Here is a 12120-nt window from a genome sequence, read left to right as displayed (position 1 = left end):
TGGATCTACTTTGGTGCTACAAATACAGGTGTATGACTACAGTACTCTGGCTGGTGGGGATAAAATCTCCTTGTGTAGACATGGTTTAAGAGTGATTAATGAATCCATGACCTGTGGTACAACCAAAGTGGCATTTATGAGTCACTTCAGCACTTTTGAAAGCTCCATCTTTAGTCTTCATTACAAGGAACGGCCGCAGGGCCCTTGTGCCCCCTGCGTTAATTACACCGACTCCTGCACCGGTGAAGTTATTCTGTTGTAAATACAGCAATATAAACTTCTAATGCAGACACGCTCGATTGGTATAAAGAGAGCTTTACACATGGTGCAAATGACCCCAGCTTTACACTGAGCTTAGGCAAGGCATGATTCACATACACTGAAGAAAAATTAGCTCATTTTTTGCCCTTGAGCCCAGATCAACTGAGGCGTTTTGCCCAGGGAAAAGTCAGTGCATGCCTGGTGAGAAGCAGTGCCAACAGTCAAAGTTCAAGATCACAAACTAAGACTTCTAACATGGCAAATTAAATGGATGGTAAACTCACCACAAGTGAGAATAAGAAATTGGTAAACCTAAAATTCCAAACCAAAAATCAATGAATTTTACTTACATGTTTTTTTCTTTGACCATAATAGTACAGAAATGCAAATGCTGTGTTTGACAATATATCTTGTACCTGAGTACTGAACCAGAAGTCTCAGATAAAAGGGCTTATTCTGGGGTTTTTCCCATGTCATGCTTCATTCCAGTATATGGCTTCTCTGACAATATCCTTTGAGGCCTGGGCTTTGTTTTGAAGTTCTTTTATTTTACCCTCCTTGATTTTCGCATGTGAAAATCCCACTTTGATTTGGTTCCTGTAGGTCAAAGATAAACACTGAAAATCAGTGACCGCTTTCAAAACGCAGATTGGTTTCCAGTTAGGCTGGACTGAATTGCAGCTGAAATTCTGGGAATATATTCTTTTTCTGTATTAACCACTCAGTCAACCTTTATAAGCAGATGACATGATTAAAATGAAGTTTGAACATTTTCTGTAAATTAATTCTCTCACTTATGACAAGAGCCTTCTAGTTTTCATTAACTTAAGTGCCATTTCCTTGGGACTCTTATTTTTACAGTTTCTAATCTACAGTTCCGTAATGACCTAGTCTCAGGAACATATTATGCTATATTTCCTTTCCCTCAGTCCTCAAACAAGGAGCATACAGGCTTTTCAAAAAAGGAAAGGGCCTGCCTCACTTTGGCATCCAGCTTATAAGCACATAAGATATTGCATTTTGCTACTGAGAGTTTGTTATGTTGAATCTCAGGCTGCAGTCCTCTTGGCTGCTTAACAAAGCTTCAGATTTTAGTATGAGTGGTGAAAAGTCTTCATCCAGCTATTAATACCTCCTTATTCTTGGAGCATACCTTTCCTTACAGACATCATGCTGCCCATCACTTTACACTGGAGTTAACTAAAGTTTCATTTCCAGAGTGCCAACCACCACAAACAAGCTGCTTTGGCATCCAGGGTTCAAGTGCAGAACTGTACTTTAGGGAACAGAAGTTATCTGTAAGCCTCTTTAGGAAGCATGGGGTAGAGTTTTGGGTTTGCACATGTGTGACACTGTTGTTTTGAGTAAAACTAAGTCATTCTTCATCTGTTCATATCAGGAGCTCATACAGGATCTGTTCTCTAGTATCTTTATACAGCCCTTGCAACAGTGGCAAGTACATTTACTCACTAGCCTTCCTGTGGTTTTTCAGTTGCCAACTGTGATCTTAGGGTGACCTTAATATACAGGTAATAAATATCAGATTAATTTTATTTTTTTCAGCTCTTTCCATCAATATACATTGTTTATGTTTGTCTATTGACAATAAAATTTATTAAAATATATCTGTAAAGTTAATTTCTTATTTTTCTTCTAGTGAAGCACTAAGTAACAAAAACCTTATATATAAGCTCCAGAAGGGCAATAATCTCTGCTGTCAGGATCACTACCAAAGGCATCTCTTTTTCACATTGTTGGAATGTGTGTGTAAATGACACTGTTTTTTAACTTCATACATTTAAGTCTGTTCTTCAGTTATCCCACTTCTTTTCAGCTTTATCCATCTCATGCTTTCTCAAATATTCTTTCCATTCAAACAAATAATGTAAATAGCTGTAATATGTGCAAAGCCTGGGTGAGATAATATTCTCTCAAAGCTTGGGAAATAAGACCAGATTTCAGTACTGGCTGATGAACTGATAAAAAAACAAATGAATATTTTCTAAGAAGATTGGAGCATCCAAATTTGCAAAAGCCACAAGACATCTTGTAATGTCAGAAGTCAAATTTTGGGGCTGGGTTTTGTTTCGAGGGAGGAGAATTCAATGGTGGAGCAAATTTTGTATGTGTTCTTCATAAATTACTACATCATCACATCAGTTTTACAGAGTGACACTCTACAGACAGCCCCCATTTAGACTTTGAGCACCATGCAAAGTGCAGCAGTTCTTTAATAAATCTGAAATAAAGATGTATATAAATACTGTATTCTAGGGATAAGAATAAATCATTCAAAACAAATCCTTTGAGTTGCTACATCTATATAGGTAATAGGCAGCAGACAAGTTTAAATGATAATCAAATCCATAAGTGACGTTTTCTCTAGACTATTATCTTATTTTCTGCTGCTCTCCTATTGGACATCACTTCTTATATAAGTTTCACTTATAAGGTTCTGAGAGCGCAGCATATGAAAGAATGGCAAAGAGAAGCAGAAAAAATGCCAAGTTGCAAATAAGCTACAGGGAAGGGCTGTGAAGGCATGTCTCTGAAGCAATCCATCTACAAATGTTTGAATATGATCTTGAATATGTAGATACACTGGAAATACCTCTGTTTATACCAACTAAAATAGGTGGTTGGATAAATGTGTATAAAGAAATAGCCAGGTGTTCAGACATCTTTCCAGCCTTCAAAAACATTGCCATCCCAGAGAAGTTCAGTTAGCACAACTCATACATACACAGGTTTGGAAAAAATTACGTATTTTAAATTTTTTTTTAGTAACTTGTGCTGTAGATGCATGCTATTGTGTGTGTCATAAATTAGAGCCTGTTTTATCCACTTTATCCAAAGTGAGACTCACCATAGCAAACCTTTTCACTCACTTGAAAAAATGTTGAAATGTTTTTTCACTCACTTGAAAAAATGAGAATGTATCTAGGTATCAAATATCAAAACAATGCTATTGTTTTGAAATATCAAAACAATCCTATACCTCTACGTTGCCCCTGAGTGGTGCAGTTGTATGTAAGTATGGCTCTCCCCACCAAGCGCACAGATAACATGGTCTTAGGACTCCATAAGTAATTGTTTACTAATTACTGTCTTCCATCAAACACAGGTTATTATTTCAAGGTAATACTTCTATATGTACCAGTTTCAAATGCAGGCATATTTTTAGGATGGACGTGTTTATGTGTATGAGTTTATGCCTGTATGACTGTTTAACTGCACATCTAATTTCTTTGTATTCTACAAATGCACAAAATCTCTGTTCCAGGTACAAAGCTACAGAAAAACACCTCCTTTTGACATCACCTACATGCAGAGGCAGTTCCCTTGGGCACTCAGTTACACTGTTGTTGGGCTGCCTTTTTCTTTAATTTCCCTTCCTGAAACCCTGGAGCCTTCAAAAGCCGTTTATTTAATATGGCAGGTGTGGAAAATCTAAAGCACCTCTGGTTTCTTGGACATAAAACTTTTTGTCTTGTCATCATTTGCTAACTCAGCTGCAGTGAAGGAGAGGTGTATTACAGAGATTGACCTAAAATTGGAGGATTAGGTCCTATGAATATTTCAGACAGCACAGATCACTGGACTGGGATATCTACATCCAGAATTGTTCTCAGCTCCAAACATCACAGCAGAAAGTCCTAATAGTGCTGCTCTATAGGTTAGTGCTCATTCAGATTTTTTTAAAATCCCTGCTTTCATTAGGAATACATCTAATTAAAGGTCATTTACCCCCAACCTGGGAGCCCCTTGTGCATGTCTGAATGAAGCAGTTCAAAACTCTGTCCTTTTCTACTTCCATTTCACTCAAGTAACGACAGGGTTAAATTGCTAATAGAGGTTTCATGAGGTCTGCCAGAGCCCACTCTCCAACACTTACATCTGTTCAACAATTATTACAGCATTTTTGTCATAAAAAATTCAACACCCTGAGTGTCGTGCTAGCAAAACCTGAAAATTTATGCAGTGAATAGAATAGCTAATTTCTCTGAGGAAATGCAGGGGGGAAAATTACAGATTTAACTTAAATTCTCAAGTACTGTAGAGCACACATCTGACTCCCTCTTTAGGTTTTGTCACCATGTAGCATAAGTAGGAACACCATCTACAGTAGAGCAAGAAACCTTTGCAAAGCAAATTTATGCCTTCGAAGAAACAATGCCTAAAACTCAGAAGGGGGCTGTACTGGATTCATCGTTTTACCTCACAAAATCTCATTTAAATAATAAATTATTCAGATTATTCTCAGGATAGGGTTATTCTCTCACTACCTCTTGCTGTTACAGAGTGAACCACACCCTCTGCAGGGTACAGGTAACCGACAGATATGCGGAGACAAAAAGCCAACAGAAAAACAGTCTTTTGTCTCCTGAACTTTGTGTCTGGCTGCTTGATGTTTGTGGTAAAAGGAAAAAGAAAACAGAACCTGCCTGGCTTCTCCACAACGGTAGGAATATGGATTTTATGCTAAACCTAACGCTGTCTAGTTAAGATGCCAGTGGACTGGAACAACATGCTAGAGGCTATAGCCTTCTATTCTCCAGGGCCGGACTCTTACTCCCAGTTCCAGGGGTTCAGCCGTAACCATAATTGCAGCCATGACGAGTGGGGAGCTCTTTCAGTGTCACAAGAGCAACAAATAAAACAAATGGTTTGGGAGCAGAGTCAGGGGCCATTCTCAACACATAAGGTGCAAAGGGGAGGCTGCTGGAAGCGAGGACGGATGCCGCGCGCTCCGTTCCTTCAGGCTGAACCCTGCTGGGATGATGGGAGCTGGACAAATGCTGCTGCTGCAGAGGCACTCGTATGTGAGTTCAGATAAAAACTGCACATTGGCTCAAAGGATATTTGCGGGGGCATTTTTGCCATTTTTCACGAACAGTGCAACAAGGTTACAAAAGTACACACTCAGTGGATGTCTGTAGGGGCTGGACCTGTTAGACCAGTCTGTCACTTGGGCATTGGAAGCCACGGGTGTCAGCCCTCAGGGAGTTCATAGGGCCTGATTTGCTAGCAGTAGGAAAACTGTTCGGAAAAGATTTGCCCTTGGAATTAAGTGCTGGACCAAAGTTTCAAATACCCAGCATACCAGTGATGTTTGCATAGGAACTGCAGATTTAGTTTTTACTTATTACTGCATTTTTTTCTGATATCCAGATTATTGATTTGGTTGCAAACAGTAACAAATGTGTAAGAAAACTTAGGTTAAATAAGGATAATTTTCACCCTAGAAATCAGCAACTAGTGCTAGCCCAGGGTCAGCTTTGGGAAGCCTGGGACCTGCAAAAATACTATTTCAATGTTTATTCTCAGTCACAATGTCATACCTATAAAATCAAATGTTCTCAGAATGTTTTTTCAAATACATATTTTTGATGCTTTCTTTTTGTGTAAATAAAAATTGCAAATATGCATAGGCAAAATGGTTTGCCCTTCCAGCTCCCATTTCTAAATTTCTGTGAATATTATAAGTTCATACAAGAAATGATGATACTTTGTTACTGCTGTCCTTTTCCTACTTTTTCCAGCAGTGGAGTCAGTACCCATGTAGGATGGCTGGCCATCACAGGACACAGATGCCAAATGCTGGCAGATATTATTCCAGTGTCAGAATCTTTTTCCTTGTCAAACTCCCTAGGCATTTGCGTTAATGGCTCTGGAGCTGCCTCTGGGTCTGTCACGTGGGGTAGCAGCTGATGGGTTTTCTGCAGTTTGCTCCTGCATGACATCTTCCTTTAACTCGTCTTCGGTTCTGACGAATTTGTACATTATTACCTACTTGGAAATAAGATCCTATAAATTTTGCACTGGAGCTATGATTTCTCTACAGATTTGTGTACTTCCCTCAGAGCTCACATGTGTGCATGTAGCACATCCTCTCAACAGCTTTGAATGGCATGCAGTTAAAATTACATCCTGGAAACAAAGAAATATTGGAGCAAATTAAACTATTTACTAAGGATTTGTTTCTCCTTGTCTTCATCACTATCCTGTCCTCTCTTGCACCCATTTTTTTATGATTAGTGGATCATTCTTTGTTAATTGAAGCAAATCTTCTCTCTTCTCTTCATTCATAGGCCAGAGGACAGCTTTCAGCCTGTAGGTTGTTTACAGACTGGTCGTATGGATTATTGGCTGTTCATGCTGCAAGAGTTTGCCATTTAAATTTCAGGATCTTAATCCTGAAAAGATTAACTTCAACTTGGGTGGGTTGTTCAGAACACATGTAAATCTTTGCTGCACTGCAGCCTTCGAGGACCAGCTCCTATAAAGTCTTTGAGGTAAGGAGCCCCAGACCTGGTCATCTGTGCTCCTATCCATCAGAGAACCCAAGTGTGAGAGAGCTCTGCGGTAAGAGCCAGAGCAGGACAAAAGCACTCAGCAGTTTGCACTGGCGGCAGTGAATAGAGATGAGTCCCTGAGGAGAGCTGCTACGCTTGACTGCAATATAAATACTAAATGTAAACAAATTTGCAAAGCTAACCCACGTCATACTATCATTGCTGTTACTCGACTGAAATATTTTAAGAAGGAAAATAACTATTAGCAAGAGGCAAATTACACACTTTCATGCAAATTTTGAGAAACATTCATTGCAAACTCTCTGAATCTTTCCATTTTTGCGGGCACTTTCAGAAACACAAGGCAGTTGTCCTACACATTCACTGCTACCAAATCATGTCTCCAACAAAAGAAAATTGGCAATTTTATTCACAGTTGATTTGGGGGATATACAGTACAAAATCTGTGGTTTTTCTTTCCCATTGTTTTTGTTTTGATAACAATGTGTGTAATCTGGTTTGAGATCTATACCTTTCTTCCTAACCTGCAAGGGAAGTCCCATGGAGTCTAAACTAAGAGTATCAAGTTACCCTGTTTTATAGCAACAGCCTTTGTTACTGTTGTTATCTTTCATTCCTTTTTGACGGCAACAGTAACAAAAATCCTGCATCATATTTTCTGATTTCTATTTAAGAGGGGAGGGAAGCCTACTTTGATTGCTTTCAGGCTTCTCTGATGTGAGCAAGAAGCAGGCCTTGACAATATGTTCTTTTCTTTGGTGGCAGACATGGATTAGAGACAGGCTGTGCCAAAGAGTCACTTCGCAGGACAGCGTCACAATTGGTCTTGTTCAATATAGAGTGCAACAAAATACTGAGCAGGAAGGGGGAATGTCATAAATGGATTTTGCCATCAAAACTATGTTCAAGTTTCTGCACCATGAGCTAAACTTCAGAGACAGATCCAGTGTAAGTGTTGAAAAAAAGGATCTGCCCTGAGGATTTCAGTTGCACCCTGCCCTTCAAAAGAAGTGAAGCTCTTTATATACCTTGTGCACACAAGCAAGCAGGAGATAACCACAACTAACAGACTCTAACCAAAGCAAGGAAAACAGTATTTAGTTAATTTCCAGACTGCTTTAGAGATGTTCCTTGTTGATAGCATGTTCGTATAATCTTTGCAGATTCCACTTGCCCTTTTAGCTGCAGATTCATTCTTCATCTCCTAAAAATAAATCCTTGCTAAGTTAAGGTTTTAGAACATTCTCGTAATACTCTGCATGAAAAAACACCTGCAGAACAGAGGAAAGACCTGATAAGTCCCCACAAATGAAAGCAACCAGAAAATGGCAGCTCCCACCTCCTAAATGCTACCTGCCTTCAGCAATACAACTCTTCAAACCCATGCATAAAAAGCCAGCTACACAATTTTCTTTCTTATGCCACAAAGAAAAAAAAAAGTTTTGAGGAAATATCTACAAAGCCAGCTAAAAAGGCTGAAGGGTCAAGGCAATTCTGCCCTGAGTTCTTCCACTTTTTGCACTTCCATCCCTCAGTCCTGAATGAGCTCTGGATAGTTACATACATTCTAGGGTCACTAAGACAAAAATCACATTCAGTACAATTTAAAGTCAAAATGCAAGCAATTACAGTAAAATATAGATTTATAAATAGATTTAGTGGGGTTTTTTATATTTTGTATTTGAACTACTCTTCACATCCTTGTTCCTCATACAAAATCAGAAAATTTGTTTGTTTTTTTTTTTAAGTTTTGTTTCATAACTCTGTCCTCCTTGCTATTTTTTGTAATCTGAGAGCAGAGAGACTTGAGCTATGTGTAAGTGGCTGATAAATTTCTCTCCTACACAGGCCAAAGACAGGCTCAGCAGCATCTACTCTCCTGTGCCAAAGCCACTCCTTGATGCAACAGCACAGTCTGTCCTTGAGGGGGGACTTGAGCAGTTTCACCTCCAAAGTCCCAGAAAGTTTGGATTTTCCCACATACCTCCTGCAGCCTTAAATGCTTATTTTATCCTTATTATATTCTTAACCTAAAGCTATTTGGGTCTGATTTTTAGGTATACCCAGGCATGCACAAAGGTGCAACAGCACAGATTTCAGTGGGATCACTTCTGCTGCACATCTGCACAAGCAGCAGCCCAAACAGGACCACTGTTGGGTTTGAGTTTACCTGGCTTTCCTTCATACTGATGAGTCAGTACAGAGTCACAGCTATCTCTTATCCTCCCAGAGTATGGCTCCGTTTCAAAAACCCAAAATAGCAAAGTCTGCTGCACTGCCAAACAGGAGACCCAGATTAAAGAATTTCAGACAGCAGTCTATCACAAGCCCGTCAAAACCATGTATATCGTGCAAAATAGTGATCGGAGAGACAGATCAGGTGACTGAACCAATATAGCAGCGCAATATGCTCGCTACCTTAATTATCTCAACTTTTTTTTTTTTTGGTAAGAAACCAAAACTATTTGCTTCTTCCCTCCTTATAAAGATATTTAGTGTTACTATGCCTATGGTTATGGAAACATTTTTAACATAGGCTTAGAAAAGGGGAATGGTTTTTGAAATAGGTCTTTTGTTTAAGAATGTGTGGTGTCATTAAGTTGGTACTCCAAAGTAGACTTTTATGCAAAAAAATAGCCTCTCTCCACTGTTCCTTCTGCTTTGCCCTTTCCTCCCTCTCCTTAGAAGCTCATGAGGCTGTCTCCTACCTTTTATTGAAGAATCAGCAACCAAGACAAACTAGTACACGCAAGGGGAAAAACAGCAGAAAGGAAAAAATCTATTATTCTTTGAAAAATTGTCCCAGCACTATTTTTAATCTGGGCACAAACAGAAATCTGTAGGTGAATACTGCTTCAGTTTGCTTCAGTTTATAACATGGTCATTAAATCCATATCAAATGTGTGTTTTAGAGTCAAATCCTCTAAGACAAAGAGATGAAATAAGTAATCATTTGATAGAAGTACTTATAATGAATTAGATTTGAAAATGTTGGAAAGTCATTCAAGGAAAATCCTTCTTTTACCTTACACTGAAAACATATCATTAGCTTTAATTTAAGTCAAGGTGAGGAGGGGAAGGGGGGTGAGAGGAGGGGAATAGGCATCACAGGAAACTCTTGAGTGAGTATTGTTTAATCCCATTTAGGGACACTTTGAACAATGACATATATATAATGAGATATTTAAAATTCTTTGGTCAATCTCTAGCTAAAGGCTTTTACTGTGGAAAAAATGAGTAATTCAATACGGACTACACAGTCTTTCACATGCTTTTATTCTTGATTTGTTGGACATGTATAACATAAATTTCAAAACCAATCTATTAATGACTTAAATTGGAAACTGGTTTCCTTTGCTTTACATACAGCATTTCAGTAACAAGCATAATAACAGGTGGATCAATAGATGCTATTTGGTGCAGTATTTGAAGCATGTTAGCATTAGTCCTGTATCTCTATTATTGAACATTGTGTCAACAAATTCCTGCTTCAAGGAGGATGGCAAAAATATTTTCCAGTGTCAAGGTTATTTAACCACATGAAACGGTAAGAGTTTTTTTGTTTCCTCCTAACCTCGCCTCTTCCTTCTTCTTCTTTTAAATAATCCATGTTTTGATCAAATAAGTGGATGAAAAAAAATATTTTTGCATCAAATCTGTGTGCTGTCAACTAAGATTATGTTCTTTAGAATGGATAGTGGTTCTGGGAAGAAAATCAATTTTTTTTCTCTTAGAGAAACATAAAAAAAGAGAAAGTCACTAATGTAAACACAAATTTAGAAAATAACAAAGTGAGAGAGAACAAAAACAGTTGAGTTTACCATTTGAAGAGTTTAGCTAGGGAATTATTTCCGACCTATAGTTCTCAAACACAGCATGAAAAGACAGAAAAATGAAATTTTAGTCATTAGAATTTGACAGCTCACAGTCATAATATGCTGACATGTGTAACAGGAATTAAGGGGTTCTGCAGGCAGAATCAGCACTAATATTTTTTTAGGCAAATAATTTCTTTCAGCTCCATGAATCACAGCATTGGAAAATCACTGGACACTTACAAGTGACAGGTATAATATAACTGTACTCTTCTTTATATCCTTTATTAAGCAGCTTTAATCCAGAGGTATTCATTACCACCTAACTGGAACAAAGTTTGTATGCCACAAATAAAAAGGGGCTCTATGTGGTGACCACAGCCACAGCAGGGAACAGCTTGATGGCTGCAGCCAAAACAAATTCTGCAACTTCTTGACACTCACCTGTAAACTGAAGGTCTGTTTTTTCATCTGTGAAAAAAAACCAAAACCACTTCAGTAGTCTATCATGGATGTACCATGTTTGACTAATGCTTGACCTCCAGGGTGTGACTGCACCAGAATTTCTCAGACTTTGAGGGTGTGAAGCATTCTTGGTTCACTTGATCTTTAAGAAATCCATCAAACATAACAGAGGTTTGCAGTCTTAAAACGTCAGGTTTGTGAGGAAAACAAACACTTTTTATCTACTTAGTACTACAGACAAGTGCACTTCAAAAGACTAAATAAATTATTTCCCTTTTTAAAATACATTTTATAGATGCCAACATGTTTTCTGGACCCTTTACAATCCTTTCAGAAGAACTCTTGGAGGTTTAACCCACAGACTCATAACTCAAAGACCAATCCCAAACACATATGATATTTCTGTTAGTTATATGTTGGACAACCCTATGGATCACATTTATAGGGCTCAGGCAGCTGATGAGAGCTGGCTCAAGCTGGGAAGGTGAGCTCAATTGGCTTGAGCTGTGTGGTATGGCAGCAGCTGAGCAGCGGGTAACAACGGCAGAGATACAGCATTGCTTTCACACTTCAGCATATGACTCATGCAGAATATGAGTGACTCACATGCAGTATGTCATACCCAACAAAACTGAGCATACTCGGGGAAAACCTGAATATAATAGAAGTGCCATGCTCATGCCCTAATCACCTTGTAGAGTTAGCTGGGATAAATCCCTACTGCCCCCTGCTTTATCACTATTAGCTACAAAGAATCAAGGATGAACTCAACATGCTGATTTCAGAACATTTCTCTAGTAGAATCACTGGCATTTTATGAGCACTACATCATAAGGCTTGTTTCCAGCAGGTGTATACTTTATAACATCCAGGTCAGGTGTATTAAGCAACAGGGGATGCATTTCTTTGGCAGTAATCTGCCACTGTGGCACAAACAATCAGGGATGAGTATCTGACTCAACAAACAGCTGTTGAAATTCTCCCTTGCTTTTTGTTTCTAAGCAGATGGCACAACCCACCCAGCCTGTACCCTCTGCTTTGTGCAAGTTCAACAAGCTCTTCAGCCGGTGCAGAACCAGTTCCTAACTCAGTACCATAAATCTGCCAACTTCTCTTTGCATATCCTTGAATCCTGCAGAGAGGATAAAAATATCTTTGGAGCTGACAGTCTTTATGTTTTTACAGTTCCTTGTTGCATAAACCCTGTGAAGGCAAAAAACCTTGGTAGCCAAATGTTTCCAGGTAGTAAGGGATGGGCCAAG

At 38.8% G+C, this 12120-nt stretch overlaps 1 long non-coding RNA gene across 2 annotated transcripts in view; it reads right to left on the bottom strand.

The window, feature by feature from the left end:
- Window positions 1–12120, bottom strand: part of LOC129122235 (uncharacterized) — a 54680-nt gene that overhangs the window by 24222 nt on the left and 18338 nt on the right. For both annotated transcript variants that reach the window (XR_013182589.1, XR_008534535.2), the window contains exon 3: window positions 678–858. This is a non-coding gene — a long non-coding RNA (uncharacterized LOC129122235). The remainder of the gene's footprint in view (window positions 1–677; window positions 859–12120) is intronic.

The sequence above is a fragment of the Agelaius phoeniceus genome, chromosome 6, assembly GCF_051311805.1.
Source record: "Agelaius phoeniceus isolate bAgePho1 chromosome 6, bAgePho1.hap1, whole genome shotgun sequence".
NCBI classification, from domain to species: domain Eukaryota; kingdom Metazoa; phylum Chordata; class Aves; order Passeriformes; family Icteridae; genus Agelaius; species Agelaius phoeniceus.
Note: the sequence above shows the minus strand (reverse complement) of the source record. Positions and strands in the feature narration are given on the sequence as shown.